Raw genomic sequence first — 12,043 nt, forward strand, 5'->3', positions numbered from 1 at the left:
ACAGATGCTTCTATGTTTGGATTGGGGGCAGTACTGAGCCAAGTCGGGCTGGACGGCCAAGAACACCAGGTAGCTTACCTGAGTCGGAGACTACTGCCCCGTGAAGTAAGCTATGCGGACATCGAGGAGTGCCTGGCGGTAGTATCGGCACTCAAAAAGTTGCAACCATACTTGTATGGACGACAGTTTTCCCTCCTAATGGACCATAATCCCCTAGTCTGGCTTAATAGGGTCTACGGAGACCACGCCAGATTACTGCGGTGGAGTTTAGCCCTACAACCTCTGGACTTCACCATCCACTACAGACCCGGCAAACAAAACGGTAATGCCGATGGACTAAGTCGACAAACGGAACTTGTACCAACCCCATAAACTTCGGTCATCCCCAAACCGATCCGTTAAGGATCAGACTGTGTATGCCAATCGCGTAGCTGAAAAGGGGAGCCGTGTTACGTAACCACTCAGAATATGTTGTGCAGTTATATGTATGTATAATAGGTTCCATGTGAGATGCATGTCCCTAATGCATCAGCCCACAGGCTGGGCCCCTGGGCAGAGGGGACAAGATATCCCCCTTCTGGCCTCCCCCACCTTTGTAATTCTCACAGTAAATATCGGCAGGCTCCGGCCACCTGCGGCTATTGTAAGGTATGTCTGGCCTGCCGCTTTTCAATTGGCCTGCCCTCCGTATCTGTGTGATATTTTCTGTGTCCTGTGAGTAAAGTGTTGTCAGACTGGAAATACGTGGAGAAGCAGTGATCTTTTATATGCGCCCATGTAACCAAGCAATTCCAGCCAGCGTCCTTCATTCAGACTCCAGGCAAAGCAGAGTGGACCTCCGAAAACACGGGGTGGTACTGAAAGGTACTCCAGCACGGTAGACCCCGTTACATTTAGTATCACCACATATAGTTGGAGCGCCCCCAGATGCAGGGCCGCGGGTTACTCGGTACCGGTCCTCTGCTGGCTCAGTTCTGGGGATGTCACGGTGGCTGGACCCGGTCCGTGACCCTGCTAAGGGACGTCCAATGAAAGGTGATACGAGTCTGAAAAGGTTTAGTGACGCCACCTGTGGTATTCGGTCAGGGTGACGGACGCTGCTTGGGGTCCACTGGGGTGATGTGATGGCAGCTAGATGGTAAACCTTCCCACAGGTGAAATGTCCCCAGGGCTTCCCAGTAAGGTGGATGGTGATGGTGTGAGGTGCAGACAATAACGAGGACACAAGGTTGCAGTCTCTTTACTGAAGACTTCGGGATCCGCAATCCAGAGCACAGTTAACAGGGCTGTCTGAGACCGGCCGGTCCGAAGGCACATCCAGAGTTCCCTTTGCAGGTGGAAATCGTTGCCTACCACTAGCGCCTGTGTGTTGTAGTGCTTCCCTGCTGAGCAATCGGGATAGTCCTCACAACTTCTATTCTCGTTTGTTCCAGTTCTTTCTATTCTCTGTCCCCCAGGTATGTTATGGCTAGGACACCCCCGTTTGACGGGTAGGCTCGGAGCTCTTCCGGGACCCTAGAGACTCCCCACTCCACGCGTTGCCCCCTATGTCTGCTTAGGTGATTTAAGGTAGACAGCCAACCTATAATTAACTGTCCTGCGGTATTTGAAGTAAGGCCTAAAGTCAGTTACTTCCTCGGTGTTCCGGGCACCGGCTACGCGCCTCAGTAGGATGTTGCCGTTCTCCGGGCACGACTCCTACTGGCTCTCCTTTGTGCTTGATCTCGCTTCTCACTGTCCACAATATCCTTCGCTTCGTGTCTCTTTCTTAGGATTCCGCCGCAAGGTAGTGCAGGCGCGTTTCCGTAATGTTCTGTTGTTGTCGCTAGGTACCTGCCAGGTTCCCACGCCTGACGGGGACCCCCCTGAATCTTCCCCGCAACACCCCCTGCCACGGGATGTTGCCTGGACAAAACCCAGTCAGCTTCTGATTAACTTCCTATCCAACCCCTAGTTTTACCAGTGTGAGGAGTGGCCTAATAAATAAAACCTTTTGCTCCCCCTAGTGGCCGGAGTGTGAAGTGTAATGTGTGCTGGTGATACCTGGTCAGATGAACTCCTTTAGTGCCATCAGACGTACCATCACTCCCCTTAGTGGCAGAGCGACATTACTGCAACGACCAGGTCTCTGGGGCGCTGCATATACAGTACAGATCAAAAGTTTGGACACACCTTCTCATTCAGAGGTTTTTCTGTATTTTCATGACTAAGAAAATTGTACATTCACACTGAAGGCATCAAAACTATGAATTAAGACATGTGGAATTATATACTTAACAAAAAAGTGTGAAACAACTAAAATTATCTCTTATATTCTAGGTTCTTCAAAGTAGCTACCTTTTGCTTTTATTACTGCTTTGTACACTCTTGGCATTCTCTTGATGAGCTTCAAGAGGTAGTCAGTGGAAATGGTCTTCCAACAATCTTGAAGGAGTTCCCAGAGATGTTGTTGGCCCTTTTGCCTTCACTCTGCGGTCCAGCTCACCCCAAACCATCTCGATTGGGTTCAGGTCTAGTGACTGTGGAGGCCAGACCATCTGGCGTAGCACCCTATCACTCTCCTTCTTGGTCAAATAGCCCTTACACAGCCTGAAGGTGTTTGGGGTCATTGTCCTGTTGAAAAATAAATGATGGTCCAACTAAACGCAAACCGGATGGAATAGCATGCCGCTGCAAGATGCTGTGGTAGCCATGCTGGTTCAGTATGCCTTCAATTTTGAATAAATCCCCAACAGTGTCACCAGCAAAGCACCCCCACACCATCACACCTCCTCCTCCATGCTTCACAGTGGGAACCAGGCATGTAGAGTCCATCCGTTCACCTTTTCTGCATCGCACAAAGACACGGTCGTTGGAACGAAAGATCTCAAATTTGGACTCATCAGACCAAAGCACAGATTTCCAATAGTCAAATGTCCATTCCTTGTGTTCTTTAGCTCTAACAAATCTCTTCTGCTTGTTGCCTGCCTTTGCAGTGGTTTCCTAGCAGCAATTTTACCATGAAGGCCTGCTGCACAAAGTCTCCTCTTAACAGTTGTTGTAGAGATGTGTCTGCTGCTAGAACTCGGTGGCATTGACCTGGTCTCTAATCTGAGCTGCTGTTAACCTGCGATTTCTGAGGCTGGTGACTCGGATAAACTTATCCTCAGAAGCAGAAGTGACTCTTGGTCTTCCTTTCCTGGGGCGGTCCTCATGTGAGCCTGTTTCTTTGTAGCGCTTGATGGTTTTTGCAACTACACTTAAAGACACTTTCAAAGTATTCCCAATTTTTCGGACTGACTGACCTTAATTTTTTAAAGTAATGATGGCCACTCGTTTTTCTTTACTTAGAATTTGTATTATGGCAAGAAAAAAGCAGCTAACAGTCTATTCAGTAGGACTATCAGCTGTGTATCCACCAGACTTCTGCACAACACAACTGATGGTCCAAACCCCATTTATAAGGCAAGAAATCACACTTATTAAACCTGACAGGGCACACCTGTGAAGTGAAAACTATTCCCGATCACTACCTCTTGAAGCTCATCAAGAGAATGCCAAGAGTGTGCAAAGCGGTAATCAAAGCAAAAGGTGGCTACTTGGAAAAACCTAGAATATAAGACATATTTTCAGTTGTTTCACACTTTTTTGTTAAGTACAGTGGGGCAAAAAAGTATTTAGTCAGTCAGCAATAGTGCAAGTTCCACCACTTAAAAAGAGGAGAGGCGTCTGTAATTTACATCATAGGTAGACCTCAACTATGGGAGACAAACTGAGAAAAAAAAATCCAGAAAATCACATTGTCTGTTTTTTTAACATTTTATTTGCATAATTTGGTGGAAAATAAGTATTTGGTCAGAAACAAAATTTCATCTAAATACTTTGTAATATATCCTTTGTTGGCAATGACAGAGGTCAAACGTTTTCTGTAAGTCTTCACAAGGTTGCCACACACTGTTGTTGGTATGTTGGCCCATTCCTCCATGCAGATCTCCTCTATAGCAGTGATGTTTTTGGCTTTTCGCTTGGTAACACGGACTTTTAACTCTCTCCAAAGGTTTTCTATAGGGTTGAGATCTGGAGACTGGCTAGGCCACTCCAGGACCTTGAAATGCTTCTTACGAAGCCACTCCTTCGTTGCCCTGGCGGTGTGCTTTGGATCATTGTCATGTTGAAAGACCCAGCCACGTTTCATCTTCAATGCCCTTGCTGATGGAAGGAGGTTTGCACTCAAAATCTCACGATACATGGCCCCATTCATTCTTTCATGTACCCGGATCAGTCGTCCTGGCCCCTTTGCAGAGAAACAGCCCCAAAGCATGATGTTTCCACCACCATGCTTTACAGTAGGTATGGTGTTTGATGGATGCAACTCAGTATTCTTTTTCCTCCAAACACGACAAGTTGTGTTTCTACCAAACAGTTCCAGTTTGGTTTCATCAGACCATAGGACATTCTCCCAAAACTCCTCTGGATCATCCAAATGCTCTCTAGCAAACTTCAGACGGGCCCGGACATGTACTAGCTTAAGCAGTGGGACACGTCTGGCACTGCAGGATCTGAGTCCATGGTGGCGTAGTGTGTTACTTATGGTAGGCCTTGTTACATTGGTCCCAGCTCTCTGCAGTTCATTCACTAGTTCCCCCCGCGTGGTTCTGGGATTTTTGCTCACCGTTCTTGTGAACATTCTGACCCCACGGGGTGGGATTTTGCGTGGAGCCCCAGATCGAGGGAGATTATCAGTGGTCTTGTATGTCTTCCATTTTCTAATTATTGCTCCCACTGTTGATTTCTTCACTCCAAGCTGGTTGGCTATTGCAGATTCAGTCTTCCCAGCCTGGTGCAGGGCTACAATTTTGTTTCTGGTGTCCTTTGACAGCTCTTTGGTCTTCACCATAGTGGAGTTTGGAGTCAGACTGTTTGAGGGTGTGCACAGGTGTCTTTTTATACTGATAACAAGTTTAAACAGGTGCCATTACTAAAGGTAATGAGTGGAGGAAAGAGGAGACTCTTAAAGAAGAAGTTACAGGTCTGTGAGAGCCAGAAATCTTGATTGTTTGTTTCTGACCAAATACTTATTTTCCACCATAATATGCAAATAAAATGTTAAAAAAACAGACAATGTGATTTTCTGGATTTTTTCTCAGTTTGTCTCCCATAGTTGAGGTCTACCTATGATGTAAATTACAGACGCCTCTCATCTTTTTAAGTGGTGGAACTTGCACTATTGCTGACTGACTAAATACTTTTTTGCCCCACTGTATATAATTCCACATGTGTTAAATCATAGTTTTGATGCCTTCAGTGTGAATGTACAATTTTCATAGTCATGAAAATACAGAAAAATCTTTGAATGAGAAGGTGTGCCCAAACTTTTGGTCTGTACTGTAAGTTCAAAAGAATAAAATATAATATTTATCCCATAAGGTGAGCGGCAATAATAAAATGAATACAATGAAAAATAAAAGTGAAACCACTATTTTTCGGTCATTTCACCTCCCATAAAGACAAAGCAATAAGAGATAAGAAAGTGTATGGGCCCCAAAATAGTGATGGTACAAACTACAGATTGGGCCTAAAAAAAAAATCAAGCTCAGATGCAACAGTATGGAACAAAAAATGAAAAAAGGTACAGATGTTGGAAAACAAGGAGGAATAATCAAAAGTGAAGAGGGGCCCAATGAGACATATAAACCTGAAAACTGTAAGTTAGGAAGCTTCAAATTGCCAGGATCTCCTCTTGGGGCCAGATATCACGGGACACCATGAGACGTCTGGTGGAGTCCCTGCCTTGATAAACTAGAGCAGTTTTCGGAACATTAGGTGGACCTACACAATATTAGTCAGGTGGTGTTAATGTTGTGACTGATCAGCCTTACTATTGGTTTACTTTGCCCATGCATTACCATTGGCAGTCCCACCTCTGAGGGGTCTTACCACCATTCTATACAGTATGTACTATAATAAAGTTCAATTGATTTTTTAATGAAATTAACTTTTTTAAAACCTGATCAACAAGATTATGCGGTGGGAACCTCATTTCAGCATATTAAATTAAAAAAAAAAGTTATTACAAGTTTTGCCTCTGTCTCAATGTCTCTGTGCAGTTCCACCTACTTCCACTAGAGGGTGACAGCACCCTGGTACAGAGGAGGAAGGTGATGCTGTCATATTATGTGACTGCACAAAGCTGCTCCTGATCTTCCCTGCTCCCTACATAGGGGTGTCATGGCCTCCAGCTTCACGCCTGTGATCCACTGCCTTCTTTTCCTGACTGCTGCCACGTTTGGATGTAAGTAACCCATTGATACCCTGGGGATGCGTTGCTGGCTGTCGGGTATATTGTAGGGGCTGTCACTGTATTTGGGAATGGCTATGTCGTGCAATTGTATTTATAGGGAGAAAATCTAAGTGACGTAAGATCGGGTAATTACAAATATCCTGCCCCCGAGGGCCGGGGATGTGTGGAAGATTTCATTGGCATTTTGCTGCATATTTTGGCCTGATGTGGGAATATGTCAGCTGTCATTGATATATTGCAGTATCATTTATCTGTTGACATTTTTAGGGAGTTTTGGTTTATTAAAGGGAACTGGCCAGGTCCCCAGACCGCCACCATAGGCTGCACAGCTTTAGTCCTGCATTATAATGATGTGATTCTTGCATTATATAAATTCACCTCCTTGTGTATATAGCACACAGACGATCTGTGGACTAGTCCGGGGGGCGTTTAACCTCCCAAATTAACCCTCCCCTCAGTAGGTTCATCCACACCCCAGTGGGCCTGATTGAGGTTCTTTACTCCGCCTGCGTCCTCTCGTCGGCCCTTGTATACATATTACTATGATATTTGTATACATAGAAGGGAACACTCGTGGCTAATTAGTGGCATCAGCACCAAACACGTTTTACGAGACCGTTGAGCTTGGGTTCAGAGACCTGCGACCGGTCCGTACATCACTGTCCATACTGTTTTATGCTGCATTGAGACTGATGTATAATTAGGAATCTATATTGAGACACAAATATATTGGAAGAATAAGATAGCCAAGGAAAATGTTTCACTTCCGTATAACTCATAGAAAAATTGTCATCAGGTTTTTGCTATGTATTCCGAGGGCAGAAAAATGTAGGGGCTGAGAGCCTGATTCCAGCGATGTGTCACTTACTGGGCTACTTGCTGCAGTGTTGATAAAATCAGTTTTTTTTCTGCAGCAGATCTACCAAGTCTCTATATAACCCCACCCACACCACTGATTGGCAGCTTTCTGCCTATGCACAGTGTACACAGAAAGCTGACAATCAGTGGTGTGGGTGGGGTTATATAGATCTTAGCATTCTGAGAAGGCGGTTCCCCAGCCAGGCTCTAATGGCATATGTCCAGATCTTAGGATCTATGGATACGTCCTTTCTATACGCTGGTTGATTTTCCCGGTGTATATGTTGGATGTACAGTATACACAAGCAGCCTTAAAGGGTTATTCCCAAAATATTAATTTACCTCCAATCCATAAGATGGTGGCTAGCTTACTAATCACCGGGGGTCCGACCATTGGGACCCCCAGTGATCCCGAGAACGGTCCTCTTGAACCCTGGAACCAAACTCTTCAACTCTAATGAATTGGAAGAAGGAGGAAATCAGCTCCTCCATCCAAGAATAGAAACATTTTTTAAAAATGAATTGGAAAATTTTTAAAAACATGAATTCCAAGCTGCTCATCCAGGTTTGTGTTGGCCAGGAGAGGAGAGCAGTCAACTTTTTGTCATAATAAGTTTTGTAAATCATATACATTACATAGGAGATGCTGAGACAGCTGTAAATACACCACATAGGAGACGATGAGACTGCGGTCTATACATCATATAGGAGAAGCTGGGACTGCTGTTCAAAAAGACAAATAGCACTCCTTCCCTTGCGAGCCCTGCCATGCACCCAAACAGTACTATTCAATCACATATGGGGTGTAGGCGTGCTCAGGAGAAATTGCACAAACACATTTTGGACTGCATTATTTCTCTGTTACCCTTGTGAAAATAACATTTGGGTCTAAAGTAACATTTTTGTGAAACATTTTAAAATGTTTATTTTTTACTTCCACATTCCATTAATTCCTGCGTAGCTCATTAAAGGTTAATAAACTACTTGAATGTGGTTTTGAGCACATTGAGGAGTTCAGTTTTTAGAATGGTGTCACTTTTGAGTAGTTTCTGTTGTATAGACTCCTCAAAGTCACTTCAAAGGTGATGTGGTCCATAAAAAAAGGTTTAGTAAATTTTATTGTAAAAATTAGAAATCGCTGGTCAAATTTTAACCCTTCTAACTTCCTAACAAAAAAAAATGTTTCAAAAATTGCGCTGATGTAAAGTAGACATAAGGGAAATGTTATTGTTAACTATTCGGTGTAACATGACGCTGATTTAAAGGAATTTAAAAAATAAAAGTTTGAAAATTTGAAAATGTTCTACATTTTTCCAATTTTTTTCACATATAAATGCAAGTAATATCGAAGAAAGTATACCTCTATCATGAAGTACAATACAGTGGGGAAAATACTTATACACTCATAGGCCGGACTCACACACAGTGTATAAAAAATCTGTCCGATTTTGTCTGCTGAGAATAGCACAAATGTTCTCCGCATGGTGATCCGTACGTCATCCGTGTGCAATGTGATGATGCAATTTTTTTTCTCAAAAAACTATCCGTGTGTCATCGGTATGGCGAGATTTTCTCACACACTTGCAAAATGAGCAAATGAAGGATCCCTGGCCTGAAAATCATTACAAAATTAATGTTGGACCCTATTTATTGGCTCAATTACAAGTCCTCTCCTCCTTGCTTGGCTTGAGTTTTTGATGGTGTATTTTGTGAGCTGCTGATTTGTCTGCAACATGTCATATAGGCTAACCTTTAACCACACTGAACAGGTGCTTTTACACTGGGTTTTGTCACAGCGTTTTGGGGCACCTTACCCTGTGAATGTGGATCCGAGGAGGCGGAGAAGAATGTGGGTCCATCCACTTATGAAGAAACGGGTGACAAAAGGCCATTTTCATCGTCTCTACACTTCACTCCGCAGCCATCCAGACAAATGTTACCAATATACTCGGATGAGCCTGGCCACATTTGATATTCTTCTTGAGACTTTGCGGCCTGGTATCACCTATAAGGACACCTTGATGCGCAAGGCTATTTCCACTGAGGAGCGGCTTCTACTTAATTTACGGTATGTTCAAAAACTGTATGTTTCCTATGTATTTGATGTATTTTATATACATACATTGTTTTTTTTGTTTGGCGGCTTATTTTAAAATTTAAACAAGATAATTATGGCTTTCATATTACTTGCTCATTGTTTTTATTCTATGTTCCTTAGGCATTATATACCTGCTGTAACTTGTTGAGGCAGGGCTTAGTGTGCACTCTCCATTGTAAATGTTATGTTGACGTAACCTTTGTAGGATGTTGGCTGGAAATGTCCTAAAAAATTTTAATTTTTTCTTCTAGCTTTCTAGCAAATGGCTTGTCCTTTGCGGCGCTACATTTGGAGTTCCTAATCGGAGAATCAACAATTTCAGGCATTGTACGGGCTCACAAATTTGGTCACGATTGCATCAGTCGGTCATGCCTGAGCCAAAACAGCAAGACTGGCTGCATATTGCCCATGGGTTTGAGGAGACATGCCAGTTTTCTAACTCTACCGATGCTAGTGTGAAAGAGGCCTAAGGAAAAAAATATTTTCAGAATAACTGGGATGAGACATTCCATCATTTTTCTTACTTTGTTAAGTGAAAATATACTTAAGAACAAACATTTCCATGTCCATAAACAGGAATACACTTTCTTATTACACTGGTTTACAAAATTAAAAGCTACATTATATGAATTAGTAGCGCTCATTTCCATGTCTGGTCATAAACCGTCCAGCAATGTTACACTGTGGTTATATATTTCACATACATCTAACCACACATTCTACCTTGGTATCTCAGGATACATTTACTGGATCGCATATAACGTCGACCTTGAAACTTGGAGATCAAAACCCAATAACTATTTACATAACTAAAAATTAACATTTTTGCTGGAAAAACCGCTGCACCTGTAAATGTGGTTTGGGCACACCCCCCCACACGTTAATATTCTTAGCCACTTGTTAGATAGTGATGAGTGTTGAGTTACAGAAGTCCCCTATTTTATAGAATTTCCCATGGCACCCTCTATTTTGATAGACCGTGTTTTTATATGGAATCACTGAATTGACAAGTTCTACCCAAGATCTCAGTGTTGGGTGTGAACTACCCATCCATCTCAGAGCAATTAATTTCCTGGCCAAAAATAGCATCTCTTGGATAAATATTTTAATATAAATGGTCCCAATTATCTTTTTCCACAACCCCAAACAAGCACACCAAGGGATCAGGGGAATTGGTATTGCTATTAGGGATGACAAGAAGGTGGTAACCTCCTACCAGAATGTATATATTACTGGACACCTCGACATCATGTGTATGAAGTTGGCCTCCAACTCATGACACCTCGGACATTCCGAGGTATGAGGACGGCCCATTTTATCTAATTTAGCTGGTGTAAGATATGCTTGATGGATTATATATAATTGGGTCATTTATTTGTTAGTTGATAGGGAAACCTTGATTGAGGACTCCAGCATCTCCTCCCAGTCCTCCTCCTGAATGTTAGGAATCAAGGGTTGCCATTTTCCCTTAACCGCCAAAGGGGTAGAGTTCATGTTTGCTGACAATAGATAGGTGTATAGAGTGGAGAGAAGACCTTGTGGTCCCTGTGATTTAAAAAAGCCGATCAGTGGGAGAGAAGATATCAGAGAGCCTGTACCTATGTGGGATTGGATCGCTGACCCAAGTTGTAGGTACCTGAAGATTTGAACTCTTGGGACTGCGTACTGAGTCTGTATTTGTTCAAAAGACATTAGAATGTTTTGATTTTATAAGTGTTTTACTTTCACTACATTTCTGGAGCTCCAGAAAGCAGAGGAGGGATGTTCTTGTAGAGAAGGGAAGTATGTGTTGTGCCAGAGTGGCATTTCTGCCACATCATCAGTGAAATCACCTACTTTTTTAGCTTGTCTCCAGATTGTGTGGGCAAGCTTAAGAGGTAACATTCTAGGAACGTTTGGTTTATGTCTCCAGAAATCCCAGTAAACAGTTCGACCCTGCCGCTTGTGCCAAGTGATTCTCTGAGTAAGGCCACGTTTCCACCTTCAGTATTTTTTATCAGTTGAGTAAGCCAAAACCAGGCTGGAACAATCAGAGGAAAAGTATAATAGAAACACGTCAACACTTCTGTATTTATCACCCATTCCTGGTTTTGGCTTACACAACTGAGAAAAAATACTGACCAAATACTGAAGGTGGAAACGTGGCCTTAGGCAGAGAAGTATCTGGCATCCACTAGTCAACTGCCCTAAACTGTACTGCTAGGTAGTATAAAAAGAAGTCTGGTAGCGCCTCCCCGCCTTGCTTTGTGGGCCTTTGTAAAGTAGACTGTTTAAGTTTAGGCCTAGAATTTCCCCAGCTAAATCCAGTGATTAATGAGCTAAGAGTTGAAAACAACTTAGGACGGGGTACCCCACTATGCTGAAATACATAGCTAACTTTACGGAGAATTTAGTAGAATCATTTAACTAGATTTATCCTTCCAGTGCCTGAAAGTGGTCATTTGCTCCATTGTGTGAATTTAAGTTTAGCGTGGTCAAGCAGAGGGGAGATGTTAGATGGGAACTCATTTCTGCTCTATCTTTCTGTATAATAATGCCCAGATATTTAAGTTGAGATACAGTTGGGAGCGGAGATAGCCGCTTCAAAAAGACCCCTGCTGAATGTTAGAGGCATTAGTGCTGATTTATCCCAATTTATGTAGAGCCTGGAATATTTGCTAAATGTTTCTATAATGGATATGACCTGTGGTTAAGTTTATTCAACCTTGTCCATAAATATTACCATATCATCCGCGTATAGGCAAATAGTATCGGTTCGGTCTGCTATGGTAATGCCCATAATTGTTATTGTGGAGCGTACACTACCG

The sequence above is a fragment of the Ranitomeya imitator genome, chromosome 7, assembly GCF_032444005.1.
Source record: "Ranitomeya imitator isolate aRanImi1 chromosome 7, aRanImi1.pri, whole genome shotgun sequence".
NCBI lineage: Eukaryota > Metazoa > Chordata > Amphibia > Anura > Dendrobatidae > Ranitomeya > Ranitomeya imitator.